The following is a 14,240-nucleotide window of genomic DNA, read 5'->3' as shown; positions in this document are numbered from 1 at the left end:
ACCATTTCACTATGCAAAAAAGTCTTCAATCATGTAAAGGGTACTTTGAGCGTTAATGGTTCTGTACAGAACATTTTCTTACTAAAGAACCCTTGAAGAACCATCTTTAAGTGTAGGTAACCTCAGTATCTCAAATTAGTCACTGCTATTCACTGGTTAATCTGAACACTTCTGTTTCTTCAGTCTTACATTGTTACTCTTTTTGGTACTATTGCCTTATTCTATCCAGAGCAGCTTAGAGGAGGATGGGTTATCTTTTTGTATCTTGGCTCTTTCTAATAGTACTTCCTTGTGCTCTTAGGGAGGTTCTCTTGATTCCTCATCTGTTCTGTAAAGCTGCTTTACTACAGCACATGTGGTAAAAAAGTGCTATAGAGAAACATTTGAACTGAATTAAACTTGACTGAAACCACTTCACTGAAAACTTCAAGGAACCCAGTGGTTCTTCCATGGCACTGTTCTAAAGAACCCATTTAACTTGGTAGTGTAGCATTCAGAGGGGTCCCAAAAGTCTGAGACTGCATTGAAAAATAAAGTAATAGAAAAAAATAAAAATATAGAAAAATATATTTCAGTTTCTGCACTATTTCTGTCTCGCTGTTCAAACTGAAGCAAAGGTGTGAAGCTGATCAGGTGTTGGTACTAAAAGTTCAGACTCGTTTTAGTCCAGTGACGCTCGCGTTCAGACTCTCAGATCAGATCTTCTGATCAGAGACTTTTACATACACTTGTGGAGTCCATGCAGCTTCAGTACACGCTGTCATTAAATTAGAAGAGGGACACCTCACCAAATACTGAGAAATCCATGTTAAAATGCAAAGATTTTACATTTTACTCAAATTGTCAGATTTTCTATTCACTGGAAAGTATGACAGTATGTGGCCAATCAGTTACATTAACAGTTCAGTTAATGAGCAGTGATCACAAAATCCAGGACTGGGAGCTGAATTTAAGGGCTGGATTTGAAAACCATTTTTCCCATCAACATCACTTCTTCAAAGTGAAAATACAAACAGAGGACAAGCACCGACTAACTTGAGGCTTCTACAGGGCTGCTGCTACTGTGTTTAGCTATGGTAACATACTGTAGTCCATGTTTATAGACAACAGTGAGTCACACAGTGTCAGAAACCACATAATCAGGTATTAGAGATACTGAACAACTATACATGCTTTGAGGAATTTAGACATGCAGGTAGCACCAAGCTAACATATGAACTTCTATCGCTTGTTAGCTACATTAGCCCTGTAGCTCCAGTGCTAAAGAGGGGCAGTCATGGGCTGGAGGTTAGGGAACCAGCCTTGTGAGCGGAAGGTTGCCAGTTTGATCTCCTGTGTGACTGAAGTGTCCTTGTGCAAGACACTTCACCCCCAACTGCTCCCCAGGTGCTGCATATAGGACTGCCCACCACTCCGGGCAAGTGTGCTCACTGCCCCCTAGTGTGTGTGTGTTCACTAGTGTGCATGTTGGTGGGTGTTTCACTGCATAGATGGGTTAAATGCAGAGGTCTAATTCCTCTGTGTGCAAAGCATAGTAGGCTAATGGTTCGGAGTTCTATTCTAAAGCCAAATTAGCAAACCTTCAGACACTAAACATGCCTTGGCTGGACATCTATATTTGGTAAGAGGAGGAATTTGGAATTTCTGTCCAACTCCTTTAAACATGAGGGATTTTGAAGTCGCCAAAGCATGACTGTGTGATGCTAACTGATGGGGTATAGGCTTCTCTTACACGTCATCAGCTAAAGCCTGGTAGAATGGACTCTGCATTAAGCATTGTCTGTATTATATTCCCCAAAGCTGCACACAGAATTCCCCCACTTCAACAACATGCTGCTATGAGTCATCATATGGGAAAAAGAGTGCTGGAGGCACGCCTGCTCTGAGCGGAGTTCCCCTTTTCACAACACGCTCTCGCTGAAAGAGCTGCAGAGTCCCAATAAGGACTGAAATCAATTAGCTTTAGCTTTCTCCTCCAACCCTGTTTCTATGCAAAACTCCACAGAGAAGCCAGTAACAAAATCTAACTGACATTTTTAACTATCACTGCTTGGCTCTGGACTGAAACAAGTGGGCTACTTTTAGAGCAACTACTGTGCGTGTTTGAAGTCATGCTGTGTCATTCAGGCCTCTTTCCGAGCCAAAAAAAGCCAAACTACTTCAAGACAAATAAAGAAGTGAATTTCTGCAGGACTGGGCTCGTGTTCATGTTTTAACAATTTAAAAGTAATGTGAATATGAACTAATGACCACGGATTGACTGAGTTACATATATCCTGACGCTCCTGTCCATCTGAATATAAAACACTCAGACCTTTCAAATGTTTTAAAGAGTTTAGGTAAGTGCTTTCAATAATTGTCAAAATAACACTTAAGCAAATGATCTAATATTAACACCAATAATTCTGAGATGTAAACAGAGTGATGTGTGAAATGGTTCCGATGTCTTTACAGTGGTGGTGATAGATGTCTTTACAGTGGTGGCCATGAGACTTCTGAGTTTATATGGAATGTTGATGATGGAATTGTGGAAAATCTGAAATAAGTTTTCTTTGGGGACTATTTTGCCTCATAACACCCTGCATGTATCCCTCCACCATGAATGGAGTTTAAGTTCTCTAAACTATCATAAAACAGTTTCTCGGTCATCAGGCAGTGAATTCATATCCATTTCATGTATTAATTTTCTTTGAGGGAGCTTTTAGAGGTGGACGTCTGGTTCCTATCACCACCACTGGGACCAGTTCTGACTCGGTAAGTTTCTCTAGAACAGAGAGTTTCACACCAAACCACTCTGAACTGCTCTGTTTACATCTGAACCAGTTAATTATGAATCTCCTGTAAGGTTCACACACCTAAAGTTGACTGAAAGTTTCAAAGTGATAGAGAGAGAGAGGGAGAGGAAGCAGGAGAGAGAAAAAAGAGAATGAAATAGAGGGAGTGAGAGATGAAATATAAAGAGAGTATAAATGCCCCTCATCTCTTCTCCCATGAGAGAACCTCTCTGGAGGGCGAGTGATGAAGCTGGGTGAGACACCAGTGAAATTCCCCTTCAAGCAACTATCAATCAGGTTGATAGGTGGTAGATAGCTGACAGAGCCTGTACTTGGAGAGCTGAGATGAAACACATCACCTGTTAAGGCAGGAGAACCTCAGTGAGATTAAACGGCTCTTCCAAAACCACAAGTGAACCTACACAAGTCTTCTGAGTTTATATGGAATGTTGATGATGGATAGTGGAAAATCTGAAATGATACGTTTTCTTTGGGAACTATTTTACCTCACAGTGTCCTGCATGTTTCCCTCCACCATGAACTGATTTTTAAGAAAAATGCTTTTTAGGCCACAACCTTCTGAGAACTCCTGCTATCAAGAGTTACTTCCTTTCACAGCAGTGCAGAACATATATGTTGGTCACAAAGTGAAAACATGAGCCAATGGAAATCCTACACTCTTATAAAGTTAGAGTAAAGACATTGATTCTGTACAGAACCATGGACACTCAAAGAACACTTTGCACAGTGAAATGGTTCTTTAGATTCTTCAGATAGCACGGAAAAGGGTTTTGTTATTGTTCATGATGTCAGGCTTGTAACAACAGAACAGCCCTTTTTGGTGCTGTATAGAACCACATAGAACCCACTCACCCTAAGGGCCAGTGTGTTAATGATTCTATATAGAATCACTGGGCCTCATTGACCAACTGTTCTTAGGAAGAAATTACTTCTTAAAACCCACATACGCAGTTCTGACGAAGACTCTGACATTCACCCGTGTTCTCTTATGTGGAATTTGTTCTTAGGTAAGAACAGAATCTACACACACTCAAGAGTACAAAGGTGAGAACAGTTCTGCGCTTTAAGATTACGTCATGAATCTGATGTATACTTTTTATTAGGACCCTTCTCAAAAACATATTTAAGAACAAACTTAGGAAGATTTTGGTGAATCAGGCCCATAGACTTTACTAAAGAACCTTTAAAGAACTGAGTGTGGTTCTTCCAGTGGTGGACAAAGTACACAAACCATGTACTTGAGTTACAGTAGAGCTACCCAAGGTAAAATACTTCAGGAAAAGTAGAAGTCCCTTCCTTTAGACCTCCACTTTAGTAAAATTACAAAATTATTTGCCTTCAAAAAATGTACTTAAGTATCGAAGTACTAAAAGATTAATTATAACTCTAATGTCCTGTTATCATTTTTATAACAAGACTCTTGCTTCATCAACAAATTTTAGATGAAAATACTCCAGTGTCACTCTGGTTAAGCCATCATTAATTAGTCTGACGCTGATATCTATTAAAATTATCAGAAGCACAAAACACTGAAGACAAACAGTATCCATTAGACAGTGAGAATGGTGATCAAAATGATCCACAAAGAGACAGAAGTGGGTGGAACTCCGGCACCAGTACAGCAACCAAGACCCCAACTCGTTATGGCAGCCCCCCTACAGTAAGCCCACTTTATCCTCCAAATATTACGACTTTTTTTCTTGAAGTCTACTATTTTCATTTTTATGAACAGTGGCCGTAAAACGGCATCGTTGAACTGTATGCTTGCAGTGGGTCGGTATGTCAAACAGGTCAAAACAAGCTCAAAACAAAGTGACCACTGTGCCCTGATTGGTGTTCTTGCTTTGCGCTTCTTTCATTTTAACATGTTACGTTTTTATACACACAGAAACCAAAAGGAAGGACAGATTTCTCAAAATGTAGTGGAGGAAAAAGTAAAAAGTCACCCAAAATGGATAAACTTCAGTACAGATACAAGAAAAAAACAGAAACCAATTACATTTACTTAGTTACTGTCCACCACTGGGTTCTTCAGTGTTGCCTTCTTACGTTAATATCTCCAGCAGGCCCCTGTGGATCCTGGTGCAATTTCCTGTGTTTGTAGCAGTTTGAGCTACCTGAGTAGAGCCGTCAGCACTAACTGCTCATTGTTTGCACCCACATGTGCTCCCTGAAGGCCGTGAGCCAGGAACACAGAACTGATCTGGAGCCCCACAGATCCACTTTCTCCTTCAGATGCTTCTGCCTGCCTGGAAAACACACGCATGCGGAGGCCCAGCTGGACGCGTGCCGAGGGGCAGAATCAGCACATATCTCTTTACATCCCGGTAGAAGAGACCTTACAGAGAAAGGAAACAAACACACCCAGATCCAAAACACAGTGAGGGTTACAGGCGCTTCAGAAGTTTGGAGACAATTAAAGGTGCTTTGATGATATTCAGATTATTAGGTTCTTTTTCAGTGAGGTAGTAAAACCTCTTTGTGAAAATGTGAAGGAGTTCATCATGAAACAGCTCTGTGCTGATTAGTGTACATGTATCATCTATACTCAGATTCTTTCTCATCAACGTGGTGTGAAGTGCAGGTTGTACATAATTCCAGAGTTTTGTTTTCCAAACTTTTGGAAACTTTTGGGTTTGAGTGCTGATGAGAGCTCTGGAATTAATTCCCAATAAAGCATTAAGTGCTTTAAAGATGAATTCCACCCACTGTTCTGCAAACAAGATTGCTCCATAATCCAGTGTGTGAGATGGAAATAGAGTGATACAGGGTGGTTTGGTGTGAAATGGTTCAGATTTTTTATATGGAATGTTGTTTATATGATGGAAATACTAAGTTTTCTTGGGGGACTATTTTGCCTCATAGCACCCTGCATGTATCCCTCCACCATGAATGGATTTTAAGTGTCTCAGTCATCAGGCAGTGAATTCATAACCATTTCATGTAGTAACTTTCTGTGAGGGAGATTATAGAGGTGGACGTCTGGTTCCTATCACCACCACTGTGATCAATTCTGACTTTCTCTAGAGCGTTTCACACCAAACCACTCTGAACCGCTCTGTTTACATCTTAACCATCCTGGCATTTTGCTGGACATTGTTATCCAAGAGAAAGTTTTGGTTTTAAGAAACATTCATGGTGGAGGGATACATAATATGCAGGTCGCAAAATGTGAGGCAAAATAGTCCCCAAAGAAAACGTATTATTTCCACTATTTTCCATCATCAACATTCCATATAAACTCAGAAGACTTGTGTAGGTTCTCTGGTGGTTCTGGATAGTAAATAAAATGTTTATATTTGTGTTGTAGTCATGGCGAACCCTGGTTCCAATCACCATCACTGTAAAGACATCTGAACCATTTCACACCAAACCATATCTTCTAGTATTAACACAACAGTCTCATAATGAGAAATATTAAATATATTGACTACATTTAAAGATGTTTTCATTCCCTAAGAGTGCATTTTTTGCAGTGTGACTCAAGTTTTTATTTATTGTTTGCTATTTACTGGTTATAAACTGCAGATAGCCGAATGCAGCAGACAGAATCCTAAAAGTCTGAGTGCAATAACGATCAGCAGCGTCCCAGGCTGTGAGCTGGACTCGGCCTCTCCGGGTGGTCTGAGTGAGAGGAAGAGAAGGATAAAAGGACAGAGAAGTGAAAGTGGGACAGAGCTTGTGTTGAGTTTGTCTCTGTTGGCCTCTGTGCTCCTGCTATAGGAGAAGGAGGTTATCCACACCTTCCAGTGTTCAATCACCAGCTCCAAACCCATCTGCCCCACATACACGCTCAGCACTGCTCTCTATGACTACAGTGGTCAGGCAGCATGACCCAGGGCAGGCAGGAACGCTGAGGTCCAGAGTATGAATCCAGTCGTGTTCCAGTCATCAGAACTATTCCTTTAACTAGTTCCTTTAACTCGTTTTCTCCTGGATTAAAAGCTTAAAGGGCCCATGTCCTGTATTATGCTCGTATTTTATCCTTCACCCTGAGCTCTTGTGAGCTTTTACATACCAAAAACAGCTGTAATTCACTTCTACAGGATCATTTCTCCAACAGGCTGCTTTAGTTTCTGCGACTTTAAAACTGATATATTGTCACTGTCCAAAAAAAACCCCACGTCTTCAAAGTTTTCACTTTACAAGAGTAAGCAAAAACTTTTAATATGTCAATGTGAAGAGATTTTATTCCAACACTCCAAAAATGGCATCTAGTTCATTATAATTATCTGAAATATATATTTCTCCTGTTGAGATTGTTGTCATTATAATTTCAGATTATTTAACTCATTATTAGACATTTTACCCATATTAAGTGATTTTATTAAGTGAATTCATCTCACTGTGTTAGCAGATTATTTTGCTTGTTGTAAGAAATCCTCTTGAAACCAGCAAGATTATATACCAGTACAGTGAAATTTACTTAATTTAGATTTAAGATCATTTCACTTGACAAGACACCTTTCTTTGCAGTGAAGTCATTTTGGAGCATTTCTGTTGGTCTGTTCATCATGAAATGTCCATTCGATGTAAATGACAGCTACTGGAGATACATATTTTTGTTTGGACAGTGACTATATGTAAATGAGCTCCATTCTGATAGGCTGCCCTGTACTAAGCTGAATAAGCAGATATCGCAAAAACACTGAATCCAAAACAGGCTTATTTTTCATACACTCAATGCATGGACTGGGAACAAACAGGACATTTTGAAACTTTAATCTTTAATCTAAGTCAATTGTTTTCACACATGCCCACTGAGAGAATCAGAATGAGAGTTTATACTGAAAAACCCCATTACTGGGCTTAAATCCAGGCTTTTTTAGATTACTAATAATCAGATTTACTAGATACTAATCAGATTTATACAGCTTAATCTGATCTAAGGAATCAGAGTGTATGTTTACATGACCAGTTAATAATCAGATAGCTGCAGATAATCAGATAATCTGATAATGATCTGAATATTAAGGGGATACACTGCAAAAAAGTCTTGTCAAGTAAACTGATCCTAAATTTAGTCAGTATATCTAATATTTGTGCACCTATCATAAGATTATCCAGCTTATTTCCAGACATTATTTATTTGTTTTAGGTCATTTTATCATTTATTTTTATACATGCCTGGTAAACCCTCACTGGGAGGTATCATCGGGTCCTCATCAGATGCCCAAACCATCTCAATGTCTTTCCTGGATTGGGGCCTCGCCGTGGCGGAATGGCTCATAGACCTAGGGGTCTTCAGAGTGAAGTCATCTGGATCAGGATGCTCCTGGTAGGGTCTCCTAAACCAAACAGGTCTGGAGTGAAGACTCAAACTAACTGGATCTAATATCATCCATGACTAAGGGGCCTGTAAAATGGCATACCCTGTCCGGGAAAGGTTTACCGGGACCTAACCCAAGGGCTAGGCCCAGGGGGTAGTGTTCCTCGGTGAGCACCTGGTGGCCGGGCAGCCCATGTAACCAGGCCCGAAAGGCAACGTGGGAGGACCATCTGGGTCCACCAGTCACAAGGTCCAGCATGGGGGACCAATGCAACGCCTATAGCTGGTGGGAGATGTCAGGGAGGCCCTCGGCAGCATAGACTCTTGGTACATGAAAAATATAATAACAAATATTTTAAAATAAATGCATTAAAAAAAAATCAATTTAACAAGTTCATTTTGTTATACTTGTTCAGTCAGTCAGTGCAGAAGGAGAACTCACGCTGTTCTTACTCATCAGCAGAAATTCTTACGGTGAAACGCTGATGTTAATCTCTTCTTTTCTCCTGAGGAAGTTCAGGAGAAAGAAATCAGAAATCTCTCACATGCGCACACACACACACACACATTCTCTGAACCGCTTATCCTTCTGGGTCGCGGGGGAGGTGGAGCCCATTCCAGCAGTCATTCGGCGGAAGCAGGAAACACCCTTGACAGGTCGCCAGACCATCGCAGGGCAGACAGACAGACAGACATACATATACACTCACACATATGTTTACAACTAGGGACATGGTCCAGTTGGCCTGACTGCATGTCTTTTGTTAAAAAAAAAAAAAAAAAAAAAAGTATATAAGTATTCACAGCCTTTGCCGTGACACTCAAAATTTTGCTCAGCTACATCCTGTTTAATCTGATCATCCTTCACTTGTTTTCACAACTTCCACCTGTGGTAAATCCAATTGATTGGACATGATTTGGAGAGGCACACACCTGTCTATATATGGCCCCATAGTTGACAGTACATGTCAGAGCACAAACCAAGCCATGAAGTCCAAGTAATTGTGGGATGAAACCGAACAATTCAGAAATCAATGATCCTTTATTTTTATAGTACTGAGATCAGCTTTATTTCTCTGAGATAATCTTAAGAAAGACATTTTTCCTCTGGGATTCCTTCCCAGGTTATGCATCAACATAACCTGTGATGGTAATTAAAGTCTTTTTTATTAATACATAAACAGTGCTTCAGCTCATTTAGACATTCAGAGCAGTTTGATGTGAAATGGTTCATTCACTCTTAAAAACGATGGTTCTTCAAGGGTTCTTTAGGAGAGAAAATTGTTTATATAGACCTGTATATATATATCTATATATATATATATATATATATATCTATGTATATATTCACTTTTTACACATTTTGTTATATTACAGCCTTATTCCAAAAATAAAAATTGTGTCTAGACCTCCAAGACAGGATTGTATTGAGGCACAGATCTGGGGAAGGGTGCAGAGAAATTTCTGCAGCATTGAAGGTCCCAATGAGCACAGTGGCCTCCATCATCTGTAAATGGCCAATCTGAGTGATCAGGGTAGAAGGGCCTTAGTCAGGGAAGTGACCAAGGACCCAAGGGTTACTCTAACAGAGCTTCAGCATTGCTCTGTGGAAAGAGGAGAACCTTCCAGAAGGACAACCATTTCTGCAGCACTCCACCAATCAGGCCTATATGGTAGAGTGACCAGACGGAAGCCACTCCTCAGTAAAAGACACAAGACAGCCTGAAGAATGCATTCCTGTAATATGCGTATGGTGAGAACCGTGTGGGAGGACGCAGAGTTATCAGAGGAACGTTGCTGGAGGAGCATACACTGATCTGCAGACAAACACAGACTGAACACCACACTGGTACCTTTGGAACCACAAAATGTTCCTTTATGTCTAACACAGCGTGATATATGATCAGAGAATGTTGGACAGCAGAGCTGCTGACCGCACTCTGCAAAAATGTTGTGTTTTGAAGGGACCATATCCTACACTCTCGAACAAGATGGTTCTCTTAGGGTTCTTTAGTACAGACAATGGTTCTATATAGAATCATGAATACCCTTTGCATGCATAAATGGTTCTTCACATGGTAAAATGTTTTTTCAGATTGATAGACAATGTGCTGTAAATGGTTCTATATAGAACCTTTTTTAAAAAGGGTTCTACATAGCCCCAAAAAGGTTTTTCTATTGTTACAAGCTTGACATTGTAACCATCATAGAACCCTTTTTGGTGCTATGTAGAACCACATACAACACATTCTCCATCGATCTGAACATTTCACCATGCAAAGTGTTCTATATAGCACCAAAAAGGGTTCTGCTATTGTTATGACGTTAAGCTTGTAGAACATTTTTTGGTGCTATATAGAACCCTTTTCAAAAAAATGTCTATATAGAACCATCTACAGCACATTCTCGGTCAATCTGAGGAACCATTTTACACTGCAAAGAACCCTTTAATCATGCTAAATCTAACCTTTTGGAAAAGGGTTCTATGTAGCACTAAAAGGGTTCTGCTATTGTTATGACATTAAGTTTGTATACAGTAGAAGAACCTCTTTTGTTCTACATATAACCCTATGTATATATAACCCTATGTTTATATTTACTTTTGCATGGTGTATGGAAATGGCCGAATTCATTTTTGTGATGTCACAAAATTGTCACAATTGCATCCACCTACCCATACCTGAGTTTAGCCCTGCCCACACTTGAGTTTAGCCCTGCCCACACTTGAGTTTGGCCCCACCTTTACCGTATAAGAAAGTTGATTGGCCCTCACTAGCAGTACAGCGGGACACATTTCACTATTATTGTCTCATTTTCATAATTTTATTCTTCTCCCATTTACTTATTTGTTCACGTACTATTATTCATATTCTTATTGTTTTAATTGTGATTCATTGATCTATTATTTCATTTTAATTCATTTTAGTTTGCCTTTTTGATCTTATCCTTATTTTTTTTCATTTTCTTTTGATTTTATAAACTTTTATATTTTAGTTATGCTTTAATTATTGTTTTATATTTTCTGTTTATTAAATGTATTTTTCTTATTAATGTTTCATTCTTTTGTACTTTTATTATTTGATATGTTCTTACACATTATTGATCCCTTTTTCCTTTTCTCATCGACAGTATAAATGAGGGTCACTCTCAGTGTTCTCCGAGGTTAAATAAAGGTTGATCGATCGATTGATTGATTGATCAGTCTTAACAGAAACAGCCTGTTTCATTCTGAGGGGCTGGAAAACGATCATGTAAAGTGATTTATGACTGTTTTTGGTGTATAAAATCACACAAATGTGGAGTTGAATGGAGCAATAGTAAGATCTGAGAAAATCGCAGGATAGGGGCTCTTTAAAGAGCTCTGTCAGAGAGAGGTTTAATAACAGCGAGTCAGTGACGCTGTAAATACACTGAACAGTGCAGTGAGGTCCCGATATGGGCAGTGACGTCCCACTGACAGAGAGAAAGAGAAATGAAAGTGGTGTCTGTGGTGATCAGTGCTGACGGTGGTTATTGGATCATTCTGATGTTTTGGTGCGCTGTAGGCAGAACAGCGCACAGCTCAATGGCCCCATCTGTAGGATTTTGAATGTATTACAGCATCTCCACTACTAAATTCATCATTTTATTCAGTTCACTTCCTTTATTTACCTCCCATGTCAAAGCTGGAGGGACTATGACTATGACAAGAGGATTAATATCAATGCCCAATATTCAAATTATAACATTATTATAGATCAAATTCAGCTAAAAGAGCGCAAAACAGAATCTTCCAAGCATCGGTGGGACGGCGAGCTTTAGCTCGCATTGATTCCTCTGTGCTCCTTCAGGATGGACACAGTACATACGCAGTACACTATGGACAAAGTACATACTTCTTTAGTAAAGAAAATGGTTCTGTATAGAACTCTGAACACTCATAACCCTTTGCACTATTAATCTTCTTTGAATCATGAAATGGTTCTTCAGATTGATGGAGAATGTGTTGTCAATAGTTCTCACCAATAAGGGTTCTTCTGTATTTACTACACTCTTTAGAAAGAGGGCTCTTCAAGGGATCTTTAGTAAAGAAAAAGGTCCTATATAGAACCATGAACACTCACAGAACCTTTTGCATCATTAAATGATAAAGCATTATTTTTTTGGGATTAATTTTTCATTTTATTTTCTGTTAATCAACAAATGGTTCTTTGCATCATTAAAGGGTTCTTTAGACTGATGAAGTATGTGCTGTAGATGGTTCCATAAAGAAGATTTTTGGAAATGGTATTATTTAGCAACCAAAAGCAGTTCTTCTACCTTTAGTGTACAGCTTGTGACAATTGAAGAACCCTTTGGATGCTATATAGAATCCTTTTAAAAAAGGTTCTATATGGAACCTTTTACAGCACATTCATGCACACTTTCAATCGATCTGAAGAACAATTTCACAGTACAAAGAACCCTTCAAGAACCATCCTGACATCTTAACATTGTAACAATAGAAGAACCTTTGTGTTGCACTGATGTGAGTGGATCAGACACAGCAGTGCTGCTGGAGTTTTTAAACACTGTGTCCACTCACTGGCCACTCTATTAGACACTCCCACTTTGTCAGTCCACCGTAAAGTCAGAGACGACAGCTCATCTGCTGCTGCACAGTTTGTGTTGGTCATCCTCTAGTCCTTCATCAGTGGTCACAGGACGCTGCCCACAGGGTGTTGTTGGCTGGATATTTTTGGTTGGTGGACTGTTCTCAGCAGGTGGCGCTGATGTTCGTTTTCATTTTCTTTTCATTCTGACTGTTAAAGCGCGACAGCGCCGAAAACTGAATCACAGACTGGCACTTTGCTGTTGATTTATTCATTTTGCATTTTCATTTTAATTTTGGCAGGATATTTGCGCAGATGTTTGGAAAAAGAAATGGCAAAAAGAGGTTTGCATTTATATTTTTTTGTTTTTATTTTAATTTCCTTTTTGGCTGGATTTGCCTCCCATGTGCAAAGGGAGGAGTTTCGTTTGTACTGAGCAGTTTTGGTTGTAATGGGGGCGGGGGGGTGGGGGTGGGGGGGGAGGTGGGGGGGGGGGTTGATTGTACTGGGAGGGGTTTTGGTTGTACTGGGAGGGGTTTTGGCTGTAAGGGGGCTTTGATTGTATTCGGAGGGGGTTTGGTTGATTCTTCAACTCCAACAGGAGTGGGAATCAGGGTCGACTCTGACGAGTTGAAACACTTGGAATCGACTCTTTGACTTTGTTATTACATCAGGATGTGAGATGCAGGAAAGAGTGTTTTTTTAATTTGAAGCTTTTAAATAAGCTTCACTCACAAAAACGTGTTTGATCCATTCTGCATCATAACTCATCAAATTCTTCATGATTAGGGTTCCAAAAGTAAAAGCTCTAATGGTTCTATTTAAAGGCACTGGTTCTATTTAGAACAATGAGCTCTGTTTTGTTGTTTCTGGTTCGGTGCTACATAGAACCCTTTTCAAAAAAGTTGTATGTAGTCACATGTACAGCAGACCCTCTATTAATGTGAAGAACCATGTCACCATGCAGAGAACCTTTTAAGCAGGCAAATAGGCCTTTTCGTGTTCATGATTGTATATAGAACCGTTCTCTTTACTACAGAACCCTTGAAGAACCATCTTTATTAAGAATGTGCACAAAGAAGTCTCAGCAGTGTGGAGTCATGCCAACGCAAATTGTTTATTTCATATTTCCATTTCCAGTTTGTCACAACAAGATCATCAACACTTATTTGTGTTATAACAAAAGAATGTCTGTTTTGTGGGTGGAGATATGAGGTGAGCAAACAAACGAGCAGTTAGCCATCTGTCAAAACCTGAACTCCAGATCAGTACAAAGAACAAGTCTCGCTAATAGAACTGAGTAAAGTACGTTTGGCTTGACTTTTGCTTTTTATAAGAAAACGAATCTGCAGTTACTTGCAGTGACCTACGGGCTCAGTCATTCGCCTGGAGACTTTTATTTTGCAAATAATGCTTTTTTTTTTAGATGAGATGCTACTGAAATAGTGAAGTTTAATAATAACACATCATCTCTCCTCGTGATATGTGAGGCTTAACTACTGATTACAAAATCTCCTCCACCGAGCAGACAGGCCTAAAGACACGCAGCGACGAGTGAGCGGAGGAGCCTTACAGCAGAATCGCTCTAAATGTGGTTTAAACAGC

Source organism: Pygocentrus nattereri, chromosome 14 (assembly GCF_015220715.1).
Source record: "Pygocentrus nattereri isolate fPygNat1 chromosome 14, fPygNat1.pri, whole genome shotgun sequence".
In the NCBI taxonomy this organism is placed as follows: domain Eukaryota; kingdom Metazoa; phylum Chordata; class Actinopteri; order Characiformes; family Serrasalmidae; genus Pygocentrus; species Pygocentrus nattereri.
Note: the sequence above shows the minus strand (reverse complement) of the source record.